The sequence below is a fragment of the Astyanax mexicanus genome, chromosome 15 (genome assembly GCF_023375975.1).
Source record: "Astyanax mexicanus isolate ESR-SI-001 chromosome 15, AstMex3_surface, whole genome shotgun sequence".
In the NCBI taxonomy this organism is placed as follows: Eukaryota; Metazoa; Chordata; class Actinopteri; order Characiformes; family Acestrorhamphidae; genus Astyanax; species Astyanax mexicanus.
This window is the reverse complement of record NC_064422.1, coordinates 16,018,466-16,040,095: the sequence shown is the minus strand read 5'-3', so window position 1 is coordinate 16,040,095 and position 21,630 is coordinate 16,018,466. Positions and strand designations below refer to the sequence as shown.

The 21,630-nt window shown below is 38.7% G+C and overlaps 1 protein-coding gene and 1 long non-coding RNA gene across 6 annotated transcripts in view; one reads left to right on the top strand and one right to left on the bottom strand.

Annotated features, from left to right (window-relative positions):
- Window positions 1-398: 398 nt before the first annotated feature.
- On the top strand, window positions 399-7,249 carry LOC125781185 (uncharacterized). The gene is made up of 8 exons (XR_007424322.1): window positions 399-1,173; window positions 2,575-3,384; window positions 3,683-3,863; window positions 3,996-4,180; window positions 5,131-5,228; window positions 6,184-6,279; window positions 6,380-6,450; window positions 6,687-7,249. It is a non-coding gene; the product is annotated as an uncharacterized LOC125781185 (long non-coding RNA).
- A 4,706-nt stretch (window positions 7,250-11,955) lies between these two features.
- The window catches only part of LOC111189788 (scavenger receptor cysteine-rich type 1 protein M130), a 35,394-nt gene continuing 25,719 nt past the window's right edge, over window positions 11,956-21,630 (bottom strand). The window contains exons 19-30 of one of the 5 annotated variants that reach the window (XR_007424320.1): window positions 18,218-18,317; window positions 17,904-17,961; window positions 17,762-17,785; window positions 17,580-17,640; window positions 17,411-17,492; window positions 15,341-15,521; window positions 15,169-15,209; window positions 15,025-15,090; window positions 13,977-14,074; window positions 12,926-13,021; window positions 12,755-12,825; window positions 11,956-12,518 (exon numbers count right to left, since the gene is read on the bottom strand). The gene's annotated coding sequence lies outside the window, so the exon portion shown is untranslated. Of the gene's footprint in view, window positions 12,519-12,754; window positions 12,826-12,925; window positions 13,022-13,976; window positions 14,075-15,024; window positions 15,210-15,340; window positions 15,522-17,410; window positions 17,493-17,579; window positions 17,641-17,761; window positions 17,789-17,903; window positions 17,962-18,217; window positions 18,318-21,630 lie in introns of all 5 variants that reach the window. The other 4 variants (XR_007424319.1, XR_007424321.1, XR_007424317.1 and 1 more) reach the window with 4 other exon arrangements.

Below are 21,630 nucleotides of genomic sequence, written 5' to 3'. Positions count from 1 at the left end.
CCTCACCTGGAAAGCAGGCACTCTACAGAAATCCCATAAAAGTAAGCTTAACAATTAAGAAAATAAAATAAAACTGAAAAGTCTGTAGAAGGCAATTATTTTAGCTGAATTATTGATTTAAACAGATTTTTATGTAACAATGTTACAATTTGCTGTATTTAGGAAGCTGCCATATTTCTGGACACAAAGCATCCCGATCATTACAGAGTTTACAATCTCTGCAGTAAGTTAGATCATATAATATTATATTATATTGCTGGAGACACTCAATAAATGAGTGGTGCTGAGCATAGCTTTGGTCTTGTTTCAGGTCAAAAAGGCTACGATCCACTGTTCTTCCATTACAGAGTGCAACGAGTGATGATTGACGACCATAACGTACCGTCATTAGAGTAAGTAATGAGCAGCACTTTACTCAAATGCTTCTTCTGCCGTTAACGTTGTGTTCCATTTAGCTTTTATGTTGGATGTTGGAGCTGGGAATAACTTCACACCTGAGTTGACAACGTTCTGTTAAAATAACTGTACAAAATATGTCGAAAAAATGTCTTATCCTATAAGTGAAACTTGCACCTGTACATAACTAGCTATTATTGAGGTGTATATGAAGCACTGTGGAACAGGGTCATGAAAAACCTGGAAAAGTCAAGGAACTTGAAAATAGTCATTTTCAGGCCTGGATAAGTTTTGGAAAAAAAACAAAAAAAAAAAAAACAAAGTCAAATTTACTCTTTGTGATCTTTGTGTTTCCATTTATTGACTCTGTTTATCGACTCCGTTTATCGACTCTGTTTATCGACTGAGAAAAGCTATTTAAAAAATAATTTCATAACTTGATTGGAGTTTCAGATGGAATATAACTGTAAATTCACAGAGAAAAATCTAGGTGTTTAGGCTGTAATTAAGCTCTTGCTCTCTTCCACTCTTTGGGAAGCATATTGGTTATATATGCAAGTAAATTACCAGTAATGGTGACAAGAAGGCAACATTTAAACAGATGCATTTAAAAGCTGTTAAAAAATAAAGAATCTACACAATATAGACACAACCTAAACATATTCCCTGACAGCCAGATATATGCCAAATTAGTTTATTTAAAAATTGATTCTGTTCAAAGTTTTAAACAGAAGATTCTATATCATGTTTGATGAAAGTGTGAAATACTGTTTACAGGTTAAACTAGTGCTGGACGATATGGCCAAAATTCATATCACGATATATTCCTTAGTTTGGGTCGATACGATATAATTTCGATATCGATATAAATACTTAGAAGGCCACAGAAAACTGCGAAGAATCCCTGCAATGGAAATATGTACCTACTACTGTCTGAAAATTTAATTTAAGTCTTTGAAACCTCCTTTCACGAAAACATTATAATACTTAAGAAATAAAAAATAGTCAAGATAAATCAATGCTCAATTTTATTTGCATATAGCAAAATAAAAACATGACATCCCTGTCAAACATAAGCCTATATAACTATTACCAATAAAAATAACTTTAAATTAGGACAGAAGCAGAGCTTCTTATTCTTTTGTAAACAAATTTAACAGATCAAAACAAAAGTGTTCCAACTAGGATAAAGAATAAAAGAAGCCTTTATATACATAAAAGCAACAAGATTTTCCCGTCAAATAAACAAACCTATAGGCTTTATCAACTATAAATAACTTAGTTACAATATAAGCTACAAAAGTGCTTCAGCCAAAATACAACTCTTTATAAACATAAAAGGAACATGATATCCCCGTCAAATAAACAAACCTAAAGGATTCATAAACTTTAAATAACTTAAATAACTTACAACATACGCTATAAAAGTGATTCAACCAGTATAAGGAAAATATTGTATGTAGTGAAACTGATTGAGGTGGTGGAACAGATTAGATGTTTTAACGTTACCGCTGCTAACCTGCTCCACTCTCCGGCACAATTTGCAGCAAACTGAAGTTTAGCAGACCTTCGAGAGTTGAACCAAATCCTCACCACTGAATTAGACCTCCCTCCTTCAATTGATCACTTGTGGAAGCGGCAGGGGCATTCATTTTGCATCAAAAATGTCCCGTGCTGGGAGCCAAGAGGACCCGCGACTGACCGCTGACCGAGCGGACCCGTGGGCGGACCGAGCGGACCCGAGGCTAGGCTAGGCTAGGCAAGGCTAGGCTAGGCAAGGCTAGGCTCGGCTTGGTTCCGCTCCGTTCCACTCCAGCGCGGAGCATTTCAGATGCGAACCGAGCCTACCTTAGCCTTGGATCCGCTCGTGCCGGCTCCGTTTGGCTCCAGCGCGAGGCATTTTAGATGCGTAGCGGACCCGAGCCTAGCCTAGCCTAGCCAAATCTAGCCTAGCCTATCTGGCTACGTGCCTATGTGATTGCATCATCACGCACAGAGATAGTCCAGCTACGGAGGCTGATTGTGTTCAGGTGTGCGGCGAGCTGACGCCAGTAAAACGCCTGTCCGTGACAGATTCTGTAAATAATACATATCGATATACCACAAAAATGATATCACCGTTATTGAAACATTTCTTATCGCGATAAATACCGATATCGAATTATTGTCCAGGCCTAGGTTAAACATTAGAAATGTTTATCAGTGTTTGAAATGGGCCTGAGCTGATTAATACATCAGTGCAGAGTGAAGTAATTTAGCCCTACATTATGGAGCGCTCAGAATTTGACACATTTTATTATTGAAGATTGTGTCTTAGCATTGCTTAGATAAATGTTTTTTTTATTATTATTTAAATATATTTAATGTAAATATAGGCCTACTATAATCAGTTTTGATATACATTCTTGTCTACTCTGATGTTTTAAACACGCTATGGTCATTAAAATGTGCTGCGAAAGCATAGAAAAGGCACAGAAAATAATTTAAATTTATAGGTTAACACTATTTGTAATCTACATGTGTATAAATATTTTACCCTTGTTTTCTTTTTTTCCAGAGGGAATTATAAAATAAGCTAAAGACTTTCATGTTTACTACAACTTAATTATTAATCATGTACCAGTGTTTTATAGCAAATGTAACCAAAAAATGTCCCACATTATATGTCCCAGGTTATAATTTTTTGCATTGTCAGCGATACCAGACGCACATTCACACACTCAATGGAAACATGAACAGCTAGACGTGCTAATGAAACGTAAAATACTACTGCTTTTACTGCTGTTGATGTTTGGTGCAGCCATCTTGCGTTCTGAACTTGTAGGTTTATTCCAGTTGAAATGTTCTACTTAGAACTTGGAAATTTCCAGTTCTGAATTCCTACTTCAGATGGAATGCAGTATAAGGATTCACATTAGAGCTCGACCCATCCTGCCCCATACACTGTCATTTTGAGCCAAAGCCCGAATTAAACCTGACATTTTTTGAGTAAGTAGAGCATTAAAACTGAGCTTTTAAAAAAGATTTTCGTTCTGTTTAGAATGAGTGAAGAATGAATAAGACCTATTATTTAAGAAAAATATTATTAATTATTAGGAACAGATCTCCAAAAGATTATAACATGAACAATGCAAACAATGATCCAAAGGCCTAAACATTAGGCTACAACAATGTCTGAATGACTTTCCTCTAATCTAGTATTATATAACATGGTTTAAGAAAAGAAACTACATTCTTTTATAATTTTTTTTATATTTTTTTCCCATTTTCTCCCCAATTTACACAGCCAACCCACTCGTTAGGACTCCCCCTATCACTAGTAATGCCCCAACACACCAGGAGGATGAAGACTAGCACACTCTTTCTCCGATACATGTGAAGTCAGCCACCGCTTCTTTTCGAGCTGCTGCTGATGCAGCATTGCCAAGCAGCCAGCACATTTGGAGGAAAGCGCAGCGGCAGGTGAAGTGCGTAATATGGACAGTGTGCACTTTGCACTTTTTTTTTTTTTTTAAAACAGTTTGATTTGTTTCTGCTATATTTTGATTCATAGCTTTATATAAAATGAAAATAACTTATAACTATATTATTTTCTTTAGCCCGAGGAACCTGAGGAAAGTGGTGGGAAATCTCGAGCCAGGTCAGACCTTGGGTTGGGTTTGGGCAGAGAACCTAAGCTCTTATTCACATATTGAACTTTGTGTTATTGTGTTCTCAGTGACATGTTGAACTACACTGCCAGTTTGAGGGAATGTCATTGCCATCCACTGCAAAGGAGGCAAAGGTGATGCTGAAGTTTTCACTGATTTAAAGACATCATCAATGTTTTCTATATGTATTTGATTTGATTTTTAGGTTAACCCATCACCATAGTTGTTCAGCTGAATGTCTAAAGCCATATCCAAACTGGATTCACTTATTCATTTTAGCTGAGGAGGTTTTTTTTTTTCACGGGTACGATGGTGTGTACATGGTTGATTGACAGCGTTTAGTTTGAGAGTGCGCAGGTACTGTATTTCCCCTGAGGTGAGGTGAATGTGTATGTATATATTCAGTGTGTCAGAACTGCTCCTTTAGTTTCTGCTGTGCTCAGTTGAAGACTGAGACCAAGTAGTTAAACATACAGCTCTGGGGAAAAAATGGTTTTCATGCATCTTGGCATGTTCTCCTCCACCAGTCTTACACACTGCTTTTGGATAAGTTTATGCCATTCCTGGTGCAAAAATTCAAGCAGTTCAGTTTGGTTTGATGGCTTGAGATTATCCATCTTCCTCTTGATTATATTCCAGAGGTTTTCAATGAGATTTTTAAGTGGTTTCTTTTTTTCCCAGAGCTGTATGTCTGCACTCTCCTACAAAAGTATTGAAACACTGAGGCCAATTGATTATTTTTTTCTTCTGCTCTAGTGAAAACATTTTGGTGTAACAAAAATATAATTTAAAGATGAATATTGAAGACAAATTGGTAAGTTCGGACAAAAGCTGAATTGTTGACCTTTTGTCTCCTATTCATCTTTTAATGTCAAACCCAATTTGTTTTCAGTCTAAAGCAGAAATAAAGAAATGAGACTGACTTATCAAGTACTTTTGGGGGGCAGTGTATGTTTAGGGGCTGTTTCCTGTGTAGTTCCAATTAAAATCTGCAGTCAGTCTGCTCCTTTCAGAGTGACTGCACTGTTATGTGTATTGGTTATGTAATTTAATGCTCCTGGGCATTGCTGTGTTTGTTGTGCAGGTGTGGGAAAGGGCAATGGCAGTGATCTGAAGGTGCGGATCATAGTGAAAAGAGAGCAGGTGTTCCAGTGTGTCTGTGCCACGCAGACGAACTGTAGGGTAGGCTAACTTTTAAAGGTTTTCTACAGTATAAAACTGTATTTACTTCCTCATAGTCAAATGACAAGAGTAGTTTCAGTACAAAAAAGTGAAAAACTGTGAACCTTAAACACAGTGGTTTCCTAATTAAAACAAGAGCTATATGGCATATCCAGAACAGACATGTGAAGTGGGCTAATCCCACAACCCCTAAATGATTTAGTAGTTTAGGGTGATTTCACACCTACTTTTTTTATTTGTCAAAATAAACTGTTCATATTTACGTGTAGTGCTGTTTGTTTGGACATGGATGAGTACAGTAATCACAACTGCAATGAGACTGCTGAGAACTGTTGGTCTGAACTCTGAATTGGTTGGTTTGTGATGAGAACATGATCTGACCTTGATCCAACCCATCTGTCAAGCATACTCAGTTTTAAGATGTGGAGTCAGTCAAATGAACACATGCCACCTCTGCTGTTGTTCCATGTTAAACTGCACAGAAAACTTTCTTGCTCCCAGCCAAGACAGCTCTGACCAACAACCAAAGAGATTACAAAGATTGTTGTGACTCATTTTGGTGAGCTTGAATTTTATCCTCTGTTAAAACAACAAACCATGAGGGAAATGCTCCAAGAGAATCAATTAATTACCTGACTTGGACCAGAGCAAACAAACTATAGTGTGAAAAAACAGCCTTACATACACTATTAAAATATTTTGTACATACATACACTAGTGAAAGCGTTTGTGAATCGGTATCATATTAACCCCAAATCATATTTTAAATATGTACTAAAGAACAACTTTTAAATATTCAATAAGCTCATAATATTGAACCTTTAAAGACAGTAGCAGCCCACTAAAACATAAATCACATTGTAATTGTTGGGAAAGGTCTTTCAGATGTTTGTCTTATGTTCCTTTGTGTTTATTTTACTGTTCGCTCATATACTGTGTTCTCATATTTTACCAGCTGTTCCCAGATACTGAAAACAATGCCGTGGTGATCAGCTTTCAGGAAGGGCCAGTGGTTTGTGGTGATGTTAAGGTCATGTTTGAATCCAGGGCTGTAAGTTCCCAATCTATTGTAACGTAAGAATGATTTTATGGACATCGTTTTTTCCAGTTGTTTGGCAAAATGTTTTTTCTCTATTGTTCTCTATGCCCAGGGTCTTCCAAAGGGGTATGAGGACTATCCTTTCTATTTCTGGTTCAACACTTCATTTGTAGAGAACAACAGGTGAGGTTTTTGCTGTCCATTGTCCTCAGAAGCAGACACTGGCTTTGTTTACCTACCAGACCACTCTGGTTTTAGATTTTATATATAAAAATGCCAGGCCACTTAATTCATTAATTAGAATATTTTGATATTTTGTCCCCTCTCAGTTTAGTAAACATTACTGCTTTCAATGTAAAAGGAAAAATCATATGGACTGCTGCTTGAATGCAATCTATAATGCTTTGGTCCCAAAACAGGCTCTATCTGTCAAGGGAGGAACTGGACAACCCACGTAAGTCCAAAACCTGGGACATCTACAAGGAGGACTTTGGTGTGACCGTGTCTTTCAGTGACCCTGCACTTATGTAGCAGACGACACTTGCTTGTGTATCTCAACTAAAACCCTTAAGCCCTGCACAAGGTCTAAATCTTTGCTCTAATGTAGGTTTTCACACACTTATAAAAGGTGAGTGATGTTTAGGGATTGGATTCGGGCATATTGTGCCCCTAAAGCTATAGCTATATAACCTCAACTTTATGTCCATCCCCCATCTTCACTGTAAGAGCTTTTTACTGAGCCGTGCATACATCACAATATTATGCATTTGTTTGTCAAATGTTTTTTTGTCTTTAAATGAAGACAAATGTTTGTGTCAGTTTAGCATATTATGCTTCCAAAATGTAAATCTTACTCTTTAAGCTTGAGTGTACATCAAATAAAGCAATCGAGGCTGCCACTGTGAAATGGTCAATGGTTATGTGTGCAGAAACATTTTTTTGTAGTACACATGTATTGAAATAAATACTAATGTCTCTGTAACACTTGTCTGTCTCTTTTTTGAATTAACAACTGATCTGGGTTGCTGAATTTCTGCAATTGTTTTTAAGGATAGATCTGAGTGACTTGTTTTTTTAGAAGTAAAAAGTCTGGTCTTACAGGTGGGCTTGCAACTCTAAACTCTTTAGAATCAGCAGTTTTAGAGGTGACCTTTTTCAGAAGCGCTGTCAGTGCCATTCTCATATAAAAGGCTTAAAATCAAATCTCAAATGTGCAGCTTTTATAATAGTAAATAAAATAATGTAATAATTAACTTAAGAGGTCTGTTTTGGTTATTTTTTTTAATGTTTATTTTGTACCAAAAAAATGGAATAATAATATATATACCTTTTATGATACACTCACATTTCAGTGCTTGGTTTGACTCTGTTTTTTTATTTTCCTAATGTTTTTTTAAGCCTTCACATCAGTGTATCAGCACTGGCATTCAGAGCCCCTTATTCACCATCGTACTCCATTGGACATTTCAGGGACAACAGCCTTTTTTGCCTAATTATAAACACTCTTCTTGTAAAAGTTATCCAGACATAGGTAAAAAAAAAAAAAAAAAAACAACAGTTGAACTATAAAGTATTGAAAGACTAGGATACTAAAAGCCAGTAATGTTAGCCCTGCTTTATTTGTCTCACTATCTTTATATATCAGTTGCTTTAAACATTATAATGTTAAGCATAATTTTATTTATAAATTTAAATAGAACAAAACATAAATGTTGTTTTAATAAACGTTAGCAATACATAATCTCAAAATAACACATCAAAAATACAGCAGACTAATAGTTTAAACCATTAAACCCAGCCTTTCATTGAGCTGAGAGAAAATTAAGTGTGCTGTTCAATTTCCAACGTTAAGAAATGGGTTAGACAAGCTATACTAATGCACCATCCATCATCTATCAGCAGTTCAGCTGTGACTTTTGGAAGAAACCAAAGTCAATGGAAAGGGGCGGGGGGCGGAGGAAGGATGTCTGAGATTTAATATAACAATATTATTTTAATATAACTGTTCATAGTTAATTATTATACTTACTCTGAATTACATAAGAGTGCTAGTAATATATATATATATAAATATATATATATAAACATTTCAGGCACCGTAGCCCCCACACCTAGTTTTGAATGGTCGTGTCTCCCCTGATTCAGTCAGTAAGAACAAGACGGTCGCCCTTTTCTTCGGGATCTTCAGGGAGTTTGCAGGAGGTGTAATTTATGGGGAACAATCATTAATGTTGGGTTAAATAATCTAGTGTTTTTTCATTCTGGTGCTGAAGGTCCGCTGCGCTGCTCTTTACTCTGTTTTCATTAAAAGCCCCTCAGTCTTAAAACAGCGGCAGTAAAACAGGTGGAGCGGTGGGCCTCCAGCAGCAGTAGTGATTAACCCTGCCGGCGTAGAGTGGAGCAGCGCGAAGGGAGCTCTTTCAGTCCCGGTGAGTAATTTAGCTAGCTGGCTCTCGGCGAAGCGCGGTCTTATTATAATACTTAACTACAGCGTGGTGAAACTATTTAAACTGAAGCGTGTTAATGGCGAATAACGCTGTAAGATAGCTAAGGCTAGCGAGCTACGGTGGAGCTGGCTAAGCTAATTAGCTTAGCCAGCTCCACCGTAGCTCGCTAGCCTTAGCTTCAGTTAGCCCGATTACCTGCAGCAGCTGCCCGTTCAGAAAAAAAAAACCCACAACCAGCGCTGTTTAAGAGCTGCTTTACGAGCTTCTCTCCCAGCATAGGGTGTGTTTTTCTCAATCAGCAGCTGCTTTTAAACCACGCTGTAGTTTAGTAATAAGATCGCGCTTCACCGAGAGTTGAAACAGCCAGTTAAATTACCTAACAGGGCTGAAAGAGCTACTCTCGGTTCTCCGGTCTAATTCGGTCTAAATAAACCCAAACACCTTTGGTTTATTTAGATTTAAGTTAGCAGTTTGTTCTCTCTAGACAAAAAACGAAAATAAGAATAAAAAATAAAAAAAAAAGAAAAATAAAAAACAATAAAATAAGGGGGGGGCGCAGTCTGCGCATGCGCCAGATTTTGTGGCCGCGCGTGCGCAGTAGACCGATTTTTTTTGCGGTCTTCTGCGCATGCGCGGCCGCAAAATCTGGCGCATGCGCAGAAGACCGCAAAAAAAAAAAATCGGCCCACTGCGCATGCGCCAGATTTTACGGCCGCGCATGCGCAGAAGACCGCAAAAAATCGGCCCACTGCGCATGCGCCAGATTTTGCGGCCGCGCATGCGCAGAAGACCGCAAAAAAATCGGCCCACTGCGCATGCGCGGCCGCAAAATCCGGCGCATGCGCAGTGGACCGATTTTTTGCGGTCTTCTGCGCATGCGCCAGATTTTGCGGCCGCGCATGCGCAGAAGACCGCAAAAAAATCGGTCCACTGCGCATGCGCCGGATTTTGCGGCCGCGCATGCGCAGTGGGCCGATTTTTTTGCGGTCTTCTGCGCATGCGCGGCCGCAAAATCTGGCGCATGCGCAGTGGGCCGATTTTTTGCGGTCTTCTGCGCATGCGCGGCCGTAAAATCTGGCGCATGCGCAGTGGGCCGATTTTTTTTTTTGCGGTCTTCTGCGCATGCGCCAGATTTTGCGGCCGCGCATGCGCAGAAGACCGCAAAAAAAATCGGTCTACTGCGCACGCGCGGCCACAAAATCTGGCGCATGCGCAGACTGCGCCCCCCCCTTATTTTATTGTTTTTTATTTTTCTTTTTTTTTTATTTTTTATTCTTATTTTCGTTTTTTGTCTAGAGAGAACAAACTGCTAACTTAAATCTAAATAAACCAAAGGTGTTTGGGTTTATTTAGACCGAATTAGACCGGAGAACCGAGAGTAGCTCTTTCAGCCCTGTTAGGTAATTTAACTGGCTGTTTCAACTCTCGGTGAAGCGCGATCTTATTACTAAACTACAGCGTGGTTTAAAAGCAGCTGCTGATTGAGAAAAACACACCCTATGCTGGGAGAGAAGCTCGTAAAGCAGCTCTTAAACAGCGCTGGTTGTGGGTTTTTTTTTTCTGAACGGGCAGCTGCTGCAGGTAATCGGGCTAACTGAAGCTAAGGCTAGCGAGCTACGGTGGAGCTGGCTAAGCTAATTAGCTTAGCCAGCTCCACCGTAGCTCGCTAGCCTTAGCTATCTTACAGCGTTATTCGCCATTAACACGCTTCAGTTTAAATAGTTTCACCACGCTGTAGTTAAGTATTATAATAAGACCGCGCTTCGCCGAGAGCCAGCTAGCTAAATTACTCACCGGGACTGAAAGAGCTCCCTTCGCGCTGCTCCACTCTACGCCGGCAGGGTTAATCACTACTGCTGCTGGAGGCCCACCGCTCCACCTGTTTTACTGCCGCTGTTTTAAGACTGAGGGGCTTTTAATGAAAACAGAGTAAAGAGCAGCGCAGCGGACCTTCAGCACCAGAATGAAAAAACACTAGATTATTTAACCCAACATTAATGATTGTTCCCCATAAATTACACCTCCTGCAAACTCCCTGAAGATCCCGAAGAAAAGGGCGACCGTCTTGTTCTTACTGACTGAATCAGGGGAGACACGACCATTCAAAACTAGGTGTGGGGGCTACGGTGCCTGAAATGTTTATATATATATATTTATATATATATATATTACTAGCACTCTTATGTAATTCAGAGTAAGTATAATAATTAACTATGAACAGTTATATTAAAATAATATTGTTATATTAAATCTCAGACATCCTTCCTCCGCCCCCCGCCCCTTTCCATTGACTTTGGTTTCTTCCAAAAGTCACAGCTGAACTGCTGATAGATGATGGATGGTGCATTAGTATAGCTTGTCTAACCCATTTCTTAACGTTGGAAATTGAACAGCACACTTAATTTTCTCTCAGCTCAATGAAAGGCTGGGTTTAATGGTTTAAACTATTAGTCTGCTGTATTTTTGATGTGTTATTTTGAGATTATGTATTGCTAACGTTTATTAAAACAACATTTATGTTTTGTTCTATTTAAATTTATAAATAAAATTATGCTTAACATTATAATGTTTAAAGCAACTGATATATAAAGATAGTGAGACAAATAAAGCAGGGCTAACATTACTGGCTTTTAGTATCCTAGTCTTTCAATACTTTATAGTTCAACTGTTGTTTTTTTTTTTTTTTTTTTACCTATGTCTGGATAACTTTTACAAGAAGAGTGTTTATAATTAGGCAAAAAAGGCTGTTGTCCCTGAAATGTCCAATGGAGTACGATGGTGAATAAGGGGCTCTGAATGCCAGTGCTGATACACTGATGTGAAGGCTTAAAAAAACATTAGGAAAATAAAAAAACAGAGTCAAACCAAGCACTGAAATGTGAGTGTATCATAAAAGGTATATATATTATTATTCCATTTTTTTGGTACAAAATAAACATTAAAAAAAATAACCAAAACAGACCTCTTAAGTTAATTATTACATTATTTTATTTACTATTATAAAAGCTGCACATTTGAGATTTGATTTTAAGCCTTTTATATGAGAATGGCACTGACAGCGCTTCTGAAAAAGGTCACCTCTAAAACTGCTGATTCTAAAGAGTTTAGAGTTGCAAGCCCACCTGTAAGACCAGACTTTTTACTTCTAAAAAAACAAGTCACTCAGATCTATCCTTAAAAACAATTGCAGAAATTCAGCAACCCAGATCAGTTGTTAATTCAAAAAAGAGACAGACAAGTGTTACAGAGACATTAGTATTTATTTCAATACATGTGTACTACAAAAAAATGTTTCTGCACACATAACCATTGACCATTTCACAGTGGCAGCCTCGATTGCTTTATTTGATGTACACTCAAGCTTAAAGAGTAAGATTTACATTTTGGAAGCATAATATGCTAAACTGACACAAACATTTGTCTTCATTTAAAGACAAAAAAACATTTGACAAACAAATGCATAATATTGTGATGTATGCACGGCTCAGTAAAAAGCTCTTACAGTGAAGATGGGGGATGGACATAAAGTTGAGGTTATATAGCTATAGCTTTAGGGGCACAATATGCCCGAATCCAATCCCTAAACATCACTCACCTTTTATAAGTGTGTGAAAACCTACATTAGAGCAAAGATTTAGACCTTGTGCAGGGCTTAAGGGTTTTAGTTGAGATACACAAGCAAGTGTCGTCTGCTACATAAGTGCAGGGTCACTGAAAGACACGGTCACACCAAAGTCCTCCTTGTAGATGTCCCAGGTTTTGGACTTACGTGGGTTGTCCAGTTCCTCCCTTGACAGATAGAGCCTGTTTTGGGACCAAAGCATTATAGATTGCATTCAAGCAGCAGTCCATATGATTTTTCCTTTTACATTGAAAGCAGTAATGTTTACTAAACTGAGAGGGGACAAAATATCAAAATATTCTAATTAATGAATTAAGTGGCCTGGCATTTTTATATATAAAATCTAAAACCAGAGTGGTCTGGTAGGTAAACAAAGCCAGTGTCTGCTTCTGAGGACAATGGACAGCAAAAACCTCACCTGTTGTTCTCTACAAATGAAGTGTTGAACCAGAAATAGAAAGGATAGTCCTCATACCCCTTTGGAAGACCCTGGGCATAGAGAACAATAGAGAAAAAACATTTTGCCAAACAACTGGAAAAAACGATGTCCATAAAATCATTCTTACGTTACAATAGATTGGGAACTTACAGCCCTGGATTCAAACATGACCTTAACATCACCACAAACCACTGGCCCTTCCTGAAAGCTGATCACCACGGCATTGTTTTCAGTATCTGGGAACAGCTGGTAAAATATGAGAACACAGTATATGAGCGAACAGTAAAATAAACACAAAGGAACATAAGACAAACATCTGAAAGACCTTTCCCAACAATTACAATGTGATTTATGTTTTAGTGGGCTGCTACTGTCTTTAAAGGTTCAATATTATGAGCTTATTGAATATTTAAAAGTTGTTCTTTAGTACATATTTAAAATATGATTTGGGGTTAATATGATACCGATTCACAAACGCTTTCACTAGTGTATGTATGTACAAAATATTTTAATAGTGTATGTAAGGCTGTTTTTTCACACTATAGTTTGTTTGCTCTGGTCCAAGTCAGGTAATTAATTGATTCTCTTGGAGCATTTCCCTCATGGTTTGTTGTTTTAACAGAGGATAAAATTCAAGCTCACCAAAATGAGTCACAACAATCTTTGTAATCTCTTTGGTTGTTGGTCAGAGCTGTCTTGGCTGGGAGCAAGAAAGTTTTCTGTGCAGTTTAACATGGAACAACAGCAGAGGTGGCATGTGTTCATTTGACTGACTCCACATCTTAAAACTGAGTATGCTTGACAGATGGGTTGGATCAAGGTCAGATCATGTTCTCATCACAAACCAACCAATTCAGAGTTCAGACCAACAGTTCTCAGCAGTCTCATTGCAGTTGTGATTACTGTACTCATCCATGTCCAAACAAACAGCACTACACGTAAATATGAACAGTTTATTTTGACAAATAAAAAAAGTAGGTGTGAAATCACCCTAAACTACTAAATCATTTAGGGGTTGTGGGATTAGCCCACTTCACATGTCTGTTCTGGATATGCCATATAGCTCTTGTTTTAATTAGGAAACCACTGTGTTTAAGGTTCACAGTTTTTCACTTTTTTGTACTGAAACTACTCTTGTCATTTGACTATGAGGAAGTAAATACAGTTTTATACTGTAGAAAACCTTTAAAAGTTAGCCTACCCTACAGTTCGTCTGCGTGGCACAGACACACTGGAACACCTGCTCTCTTTTCACTATGATCCGCACCTTCAGATCACTGCCATTGCCCTTTCCCACACCTGCACAACAAACACAGCAATGCCCAGGAGCATTAAATTACATAACCAATACACATAACAGTGCAGTCACTCTGAAAGGAGCAGACTGACTGCAGATTTTAATTGGAACTACACAGGAAACAGCCCCTAAACATACACTGCCCCCCAAAAGTACTTGATAAGTCAGTCTCATTTCTTTATTTCTGCTTTAGACTGAAAACAAATTGGGTTTGACATTAAAAGATGAATAGGAGACAAAAGGTCAACAATTCAGCTTTTGTCCGAACTTACCAATTTGTCTTCAATATTCATCTTTAAATTATATTTTTGTTACACCAAAATGTTTTCACTAGAGCAGAAGAAAAAAATAATCAATTGGCCTCAGTGTTTCAATACTTTTGTAGGAGAGTGCAGACATACAGCTCTGGGAAAAAAAGAAACCACTTAAAAATCTCATTGAAAACCTCTGGAATATAATCAAGAGGAAGATGGATAATCTCAAGCCATCAAACCAAACTGAACTGCTTGAATTTTTGCACCAGGAATGGCATAAACTTATCCAAAAGCAGTGTGTAAGACTGGTGGAGGAGAACATGCCAAGATGCATGAAAACCATTTTTTCCCCAGAGCTGTATGTTTAACTACTTGGTCTCAGTCTTCAACTGAGCACAGCAGAAACTAAAGGAGCAGTTCTGACACACTGAATATATACATACACATTCACCTCACCTCAGGGGAAATACAGTACCTGCGCACTCTCAAACTAAACGCTGTCAATCAACCATGTACACACCATCGTACCCGTGAAAAAAAAAAACCTCCTCAGCTAAAATGAATAAGTGAATCCAGTTTGGATATGGCTTTAGACATTCAGCTGAACAACTATGGTGATGGGTTAACCTAAAAATCAAATCAAATACATATAGAAAACATTGATGATGTCTTTAAATCAGTGAAAACTTCAGCATCACCTTTGCCTCCTTTGCAGTGGATGGCAATGACATTCCCTCAAACTGGCAGTGTAGTTCAACATGTCACTGAGAACACAATAACACAAAGTTCAATATGTGAATAAGAGCTTAGGTTCTCTGCCCAAACCCAACCCAAGGTCTGACCTGGCTCGAGATTTCCCACCACTTTCCTCAGGTTCCTCGGGCTAAAGAAAATAATATAGTTATAAGTTATTTTCATTTTATATAAAGCTATGAATCAAAATATAGCAGAAACAAATCAAACTGTTTTAAAAAAAAAAAAAAGTGCAAAGTGCACACTGTCCATATTACGCACTTCACCTGCCGCTGCGCTTTCCTCCAAATGTGCTGGCTGCTTGGCAATGCTGCATCAGCAGCAGCTCGAAAAGAAGCGGTGGCTGACTTCACATGTATCGGAGAAAGAGTGTGCTAGTCTTCATCCTCCTGGTGTGTTGGGGCATTACTAGTGATAGGGGGAGTCCTAACGAGTGGGTTGGCTGTGTAAATTGGGGAGAAAATGGGAAAAAAATATAAAAAAAATTATAAAAGAATGTATTTTCTTTTCTTAAACCATGTTATATAATACTAGATTAGAGGAAAGTCATTCAGACATTGTTGTAGCCTAATGTTTAGGCCTTTGGATCATTGTTTGCATTGTTCATGTTATAATCTTTTGGAGATCTGTTCCTAATAATTAATAATATTTTTCTTAAATAATAGGTCTTATTCATTCTTCACTCATTCTAAACAGAACGAAAATCTTTTTTAAAAGCTCAGTTTTAATGCTCTACTTACTCAAAAAATGTCAGGTTTAATTCGGGCTTTGGCTCAAAATGACAGTGTATGGGGCAGGATGGGTCGAGCTCTAATGTGAATCCTTATACTGCATTCCATCTGAAGTAGGAATTCAGAACTGGAAATTTCCAAGTTCTAAGTAGAACATTTCAACTGGAATAAACCTACAAGTTCAGAACGCAAGATGGCTGCACCAAACATCAACAGCAGTAAAAGCAGTAGTATTTTACGTTTCATTAGCACGTCTAGCTGTTCATGTTTCCATTGAGTGTGTGAATGTGCGTCTGGTATCGCTGACAATGCAAAAAATTATAACCTGGGACATATAATGTGGGACATTTTTTGGTTACATTTGCTATAAAACACTGGTACATGATTAATAATTAAGTTGTAGTAAACATGAAAGTCTTTAGCTTATTTTATAATTCCCTCTGGAAAAAAAGAAAACAAGGGTAAAATATTTATACACATGTAGATTACAAATAGTGTTAACCTATAAATTTAAATTATTTTCTGTGCCTTTTCTATGCTTTCGCAGCACATTTTAATGACCATAGCGTGTTTAAAACATCAGAGTAGACAAGAATGTATATCAAAACTGATTATAGTAGGCCTATATTTACATTAAATATATTTAAATAATAATAAAAAAAACATTTATCTAAGCAATGCTAAGACACAATCTTCAATAATAAAATGTGTCAAATTCTGAGCGCTCCATAATGTAGGGCTAAATTACTTCACTCTGCACTGATGTATTAATCAGCTCAGGCCCATTTCAAACACTGATAAACATTTCTAATGTTTAACCTGTAAACAGTATTTCACACTTTCATCAAACATGATATAGAATCTTCTGTTTAAAACTTTGAACAGAATCAATTTTTAAATAAACTAATTTGGCATATATCTGGCTGTCAGGGAATATGTTTAGGTTGTGTCTATATTGTGTAGATTCTTTATTTTTTAACAGCTTTTAAATGCATCTGTTTAAATGTTGCCTTCTTGTCACCATTACTGGTAATTTACTTGCATATATAACCAATATGCTTCCCAAAGAGTGGAAGAGAGCAAGAGCTTAATTACAGCCTAAACACCTAGATTTTTCTCTGTGAATTTACAGTTATATTCCATCTGAAACTCCAATCAAGTTATGAAATTATTTTTTAAATAGCTTTTCTCAGTCGATAAACAGAGTCGATAAACGGAGTCGATAAACAGAGTCAATAAATGGAAACACAAAGATCACAAAGAGTAAATTTGACTTTGTTTTTTTTTTTTTTGTTTTTTTTCCAAAACTTATCCAGGCCTGAAAATGACTATTTTCAAGTTCCTTGACTTTTCCAGGTTTTTCATGACCCTGTTCCACAGTGCTTCATATACACCTCAATAATAGCTAGTTATGTACAGGTGCAAGTTTCACTTATAGGATAAGACATTTTTTCGACATATTTTGTACAGTTATTTTAACAGAACGTTGTCAACTCAGGTGTGAAGTTATTCCCAGCTCCAACATCCAACATAAAAGCTAAATGGAACACAACGTTAACGGCAGAAGAAGCATTTGAGTAAAGTGCTGCTCATTACTTACTCTAATGACGGTACGTTATGGTCGTCAATCATCACTCGTTGCACTCTGTAATGGAAGAACAGTGGATCGTAGCCTTTTTGACCTGAAACAAGACCAAAGCTATGCTCAGCACCACTCATTTATTGAGTGTCTCCAGCAATATAATATAATATTATATGATCTAACTTACTGCAGAGATTGTAAACTCTGTAATGATCGGGATGCTTTGTGTCCAGAAATATGGCAGCTTCCTAAATACAGCAAATTGTAACATTGTTACATAAAAATCTGTTTAAATCAATAATTCAGCTAAAATAATTGCCTTCTACAGACTTTTCAGTTTTATTTTATTTTCTTAATTGTTAAGCTTACTTTTATGGGATTTCTGTAGAGTGCCTGCTTTCCAGGTGAGGGAAAAGACATGGCAACAAACATTATTTACTATTGGATCCCAAACCATAAGCAGAAAATCTAGATTCAAATAAGATTACATAATTAGGTAAAGCATCCCAACCTGTGAGATCCAAATCAAATCCATCCTTTTTGTTACCGCCTTTTGTTCTCAGAGATACCTGCAAGATTCACAAATGCCACAAATCAGCATACAAACAGTAACTTGGGTGTATTTTAAAAGGTTTTGATGGATTTTAATAATTTTCCAACCTATTTCTAAATACATAATTATTTTTTTTTATTTAATTCTCTCTGAATCATGATGAAATAATCAAACTGTAATTAAGTTTAACATTTCATTAGAATCTATATGAATAATTGATATAATTTAATTAAAATAAAAGAATGATGGCCAGCACCCATTTAGATCCTCACCTTTCTTGTAGTGACCTTCTCCAGATCTTTCTTCTGAGAGGCCAGACGAAAGACACGCACCAGGATAACTATCCTCAAAGCCCTCAGGAAGCTCACCACCCTGTTAATGATAGAGAAAATCACATGAATAGCTAAGAAAGAACAACATGTAGATGAATAGTTTACCACATCATCTGAACACAGCATTTGTTCTTTGCACTGTATGATAATTTAATGATGAATGGACTAATCTGCGTCATGAAGTAGCTCCGTAAGTTAGCAAACTAACTTACATAGCTAAGCTGTTTTGGTTCTACTGTCCCCAAACGCCCCATAAACTCGAGCCACGAAACTCATATAGCTTTCATTGCCAAGATTTTACCTGCTATCACTAAAGATTAATAAGATAAATACACGTTAGCCCTGTAAATCCACCTAACGTGCAAATGATCTTAACGCCAGCACGAACGAGTAACGGATTAGTAAACACGCAGGTAACCCTTGCTGTTTCTGAAAGAAAACTTCTCCTCTGTCTCTGTTTATACAGCGATGGTTTGGGTTTAAAGCTGGGTTTGTTGTGCTGGATATTTGCTGCAATATTATGAACTGAGATCAACCAGTGCTAACCAGTGACTTTAAAAAACAAATAAACACAGCTGTTACTGGACTGAAGGGGTTTTAAATATATTGTAGCGTCCGCCTGGACTCTGAAAGAAGGACCGAGTAGGCAGTTTAAGTCGCTTTATTGACTTAACTTAGAACACAGGTTGCTGTAGGCCGCAACCACGCCGAAAAATTAGTGTTGTGTCGTTCATGAACGATTCGTTCGAATGAACGAATCATTTGAGTGAACGAACTGAATCCAATCACTTCCCCAGCTGATTCGTTAATTTCTCAGTTCAGTAGTTAAGCTCAGCAGCGACCCCACAGGCCGGCAGGGGAACTGCTGTGTGGTCTGTGAATCACTGAATCACCGGCGAATCTGGTGGCGGAGACTCTAATTGCGAGGAAACTTGCTCAATGCTCAGTGATTCGGTCACTCACTGAACTGTTATCAGGGCTGGCGCTCTCGTTCACTCAGTGATTCGGTCACTCACTGAACTGTTATCAGGGCTGGCGCTCTCGAGAAAGAAAAACAAGGTTGAGGCCTGGTAATAGTAATAATAACGTATATTGTTATCATGGTTATTTTTTTATAATATTATTACTATTAATATTAATAATAGTTGTATAACAAGCATATTCATAACCAATAGACAAAGTTTCTGAAGTAAAGGGCATAAGGCCACCTTTATCATGATGATCCTGTTTGGATTTAATTTGTTCTGCACCCACAACAGTGAGCGTATGGATGTGTCTTTGTTTTATTTATATGTATTTATTTTAGTTTTTTTTTTTTTTTTTGGCCCAACCACCACCCCCCCTCTTCGGAGGACAATTAATACTTTATTTTTATTTATTTATTTTATTTATTATTATTATTATTATTATTAATTTTTTTTTTTTTTTATATATATATATATATTTTGTGTGGATATAGTTGTGGGAGTTCAGGGTTGGAAGGATCGGAGTGTGAGGTACAGGAGGGGGTACAAGAAGAAGAAAAAGAAAAGAGAAAAAAAAAAACTAAACAAAAAACAAACAAACAAACAAACAAAAAAATAATAATAAAATAAAATAAACATAAAATAAACAAACATACATATATACACATACTCACATATCTAACTATACATATGCTTATACATATACACACATACATAAATATACATACATATTAATACATACACATAAATACATACACACACACGCACAGTTACTTCTATTCTATTGTTTTTTGCAAAAATAATATCATGTGTTACGGATTATGTCATGAAATGCCTACCACAATGGAGGCAAGAAACCGCCACCATGCCCCTGCGATCCAGAGGCAGATAGGGAAGAACCCAGTGGACCCAGACCATCCACAGCCCATTAGGAGCCCAGAAGACCCGCGGCCACACATCCCGATGGTAACCATGTGCACACCCCAGATGAGGACGGGGGAGACTCCAGACGAAGCCCCCATGGCAAAGAGCAAGAGTCCAGAGAGCCAAAGGAAGCGAGCAGCCCACCCCTCCGGCAGGCCAGCACCCCCTGCACGAGCCCCCGAGATCCCAAGCACCCGGGAACAGCCCGACACCCGGCAGGCCCCCCCTCCCACGCCAAGGGGGCCCAAGCCACCCCCAGGCCACGGCCACCAAGGGGGCGGGCCAGAGACCACATTAGGGCATCCGGCCACGCACCCATGGACCCACGGACGCCCACCCCCCCAAGAACGGCAGTGACGATCGGCGGAGAGCAGCGTGGAGCGGTAGGGAGGGCAAAAACCCGCCCTACGCAACCATGTCCCACAGGTGTCCATGCTCAGTCAGCCCCAAACCCAGGACCAACTGTTCACGCACACATGCACATTCACACACCCGTCACACACACATCCGTCACACATACACCCGTCGCACACGTGCACATTCACTCACAGACCAGTCACGCACACCAGTCACACACACCAGTCACACACACAGAACATACATAGACACCTAATGCGGGCATGCGGGCACCAGTACCGAGCCAGCGGCAACCTAGGGAAGCAGCCAGCCCGGCCCCAAACAACCACCCGACCCACACCCCAGGCAGGGTGCACGAAACCAGGGTGTGAGAAGACCTGACCCCCCTCCTCCCCCCACCCAGCATGTTGCAGTGATATGAATGTGTATAATGAGAAGAATGAATGAAAGCTACAGTGCTATTAAAATTGGAGGGACAGCTGTAATATGAGAACTGAATAACAGCACCCAACCACACTGCCCCCCCAAAGGCCCTCAATGTCTAAAATGCAAAAATAAAATTGAGGAGCAGGGAGCACCTGCCCCCCAAAACCCTATGTGTAATATGATGTGTGTAAGCTGTATGATGAGTTTGTATGTGTAATGCGATGTTAGACTGAGTAGGAGTCGGGGAAGGGCCAGGAAAGGACCGAGGGGCAGAGGACTACCCCCCGGAGGAAGAGAGCCAACTACTGCTGGCTCACTAGGCACCCAGTTCCATACACCCAACCGCAGTACAGGGAAGGCAAGTCCAGGGTGTAGAGCGGCTACGGCCCCAGGACACCGCCGCTCTGCAAGACAGCGCCCCCATCCCCACACTGCAATACAACATAAATACACACCCCACTCACATACAAAAGACAACAGATATTACACACACGCACACACACACGCACACACACACACACACACACACACACACACACACACACACATTTACACTCAACATCCCACTCTTTCTCATACACACACAGTGGTCCTGAGCCCAGGACCAACCGGTCTTAAGTGGGAGACTGCCGCTTCCCCACCTGAGCGCCCCTACCTCCCCACAGGGAGGGCACCCAGAAT